The sequence below is a fragment of the Cucurbita pepo genome, unplaced genomic scaffold, assembly GCF_002806865.2.
Source record: "Cucurbita pepo subsp. pepo cultivar mu-cu-16 unplaced genomic scaffold, ASM280686v2 Cp4.1_scaffold000211, whole genome shotgun sequence".
Taxonomy (NCBI): domain Eukaryota; kingdom Viridiplantae; phylum Streptophyta; class Magnoliopsida; order Cucurbitales; family Cucurbitaceae; genus Cucurbita; species Cucurbita pepo.
Window position 1 is genome coordinate 144,395 of NW_019646470.1, and position 2,495 is coordinate 146,889.

The following is a 2,495-nucleotide window of genomic DNA, read 5'->3' on the forward strand; positions in this document are numbered from 1 at the left end:
TAGGTAGTGTATAAGCCTATAAATATTGGAATGGTGTAACTTTAAGCATTGAGTCAGAAAACAATAATAAAGCACGGCAGCTTTGATCTATTTCTATCTATTTCAACATCCCTTTTCATAACAAATTTGGTATCAAAGCCAAGTTCCTGTCAACGAGGGTGAGTGATTACTTTTTTTTCACAAAACAAAAATGACAGTAGCTTGTTTTTCTTCCTCTGCACCGCTGTTACCAATCTTTAATGGTGAGAAATATGAGTGGTGGAGCATTAAGATGAAGATCTTGCTTGGATCGCAGGAGTTATGGGACTTGGTGGAGCACGGGTTTGTTGATGTATTAGAATCCACAATAGAAGAAAATGAGAGACTAAGAGAAACCAAGAAAAACGATGCCAAGGCTCTATTCATTATTTAGCAAGCAGTTCATGAAAGTATTTTTTCACGAATTGCAATAGCAACCACATCAAAGCAAGCATGGTCAATTCTACAAAAGAAATTTCTAGGAGATTCATAGGTCATAACAGTGAAATTGCAATCTCTAAGACGTGATTTTGAAACTCTGCTCATGACGAATGACAAATCAATTGCTGACTTTTTGTCAAGAGCAATGACAATAGTCAGTCAGATGCGTACCTATGGAGAGAAAATTTCAGATAAACAATTATTGCAAAGGTGTTGAGAAGCTTAACTCCAAAGTTTAACCATGTGGTGGTTGCCATAGAAGAAGCTAAGGATCTATTAATACTCTCCGTTGATGAACTGATGGGCTCGCTTCAGGTTCATGAGGCAAGAATCAATAGATCATCAAAAAGGAAGGAAGAAAAGACACTACAAGTGAAGGAGACATTATGGCATCTCAGATATGGACATCTTCATATGAAGGGCCTGAAAATACTTAGGGATAAAGATATGGTTTTTGTTTTACCAAGAAATGATACAACTAATTTATGGGAAGGAAGGATGCATTTATGTGAAGGATGCATTTATGGGAAGCAGACTAGGAAGTCCTTTCCGGTTGGAAAAACTAAAAGAGCTTTACATTATCTAGAAGTAATTCATACTGATTTATGTGGGCCAATGCAAACAAAGTCCTTGGGTGGGAGTATATACTTTTTACTATTCATTGATGACTATATTCGCATGAGCTGGGTTTACTTCCCACAACATAAGTCAGAAACTTTTCAGAAGTTCCAGATTTTTAAAGCTATGGTGGAGAACCGAAGTGATTGTCACATTAAAGTTCTTCGCACATACAGAGGTGGCGAGTTCATATCTAAAGAGTTCAATGTGTTTTGTAAAGAAGAGGGCATCCAAAGGGAGTTAACAGCTCCCTACGCTCCAGAACAAAACGGAATTGCTAAACGAAAAAATCGAACTATTGTGGATATGGCAAGAAGTATGTTACAAGCAAGGAGACTTCTAATCCAATTTTGGGCAGAAGCTGTAACAACATCTATTTATCTATTAAATCTCTCACTAACAAAGGCTGTTATGAATCGAACTTCTTATGAAGCATGACATGGAAGGAAACCATCTGTAAGTCATTTACGAGTCTTTGGTTGTGTTGCTTATGCTTTGAAACATCCTCAAACTCGTCAAAAGCTTGATGAAAAAACTAAAAAATACATTTTCATTGGCTATTGTACTTGATCAAAGACATATAAATTATACAACCCCCTTAGTGAAAAGATTTTAGTTAGAAGGGATGTAATATTTAATGAAAACGTGAGTTGGGATTGGAGTAAAGAACATGAGCAGCAAAAGATTACAGTTGAAGTTTCTCCAAATGAAGAGACAAGGCTCAACTCCAGTGCATCTCCTAGTGCCTCCACTACACCACAAAATGTGTCAAATTCATCATCTTTAGCATCACTAAACAACAATTCTTCTCTTGAAGAACTTTTGGATGTGACACCTCCAAGGAAGTATAAATCTTTAGCTGACATATATGCATCATGTCAATTTGCTCTTATTGTTTCAAACCCTATGAATGATGAAGAAGCAACTGAAGAAGAAGAATGGAAGAAAGCCATGGTAGTAGAGATGCAATCCATTGAGAAAAATGGAACCTAGGATATGGTTGACTTACCAAACGAAAAGTTTTATGGAGATTTACAAGAAAAGATCTATGTAACACAACCAGAGGGATTCATAAAAGAAGACAAAGAAACAAAGGTATACAAGCTAAGACGACATTATACAGGTTAAAGCAAACATACTTACGAAGGCTTTGTCAAAAGAAAAGCTCTGTACTTGGCATCTGTAACTTTGAATCAAGGGAGAGTGTTGAGATATGATTCAAAGTATTCAAAATGGAGATAAGATGTAAAGTAGTTGAGATATGATTCAAAGTATTCAAACTACCAAGATTGTTAGTAGATTTGAATTTATCTAGATTTCCATAATTTACTGTTTCTGTTTCTGGTTAGTGTATAAGCCTATAAAGATTGGAATTGTGTAATTCTTTAACCATTGAGTTAGAAAACTAGAATAAAGCA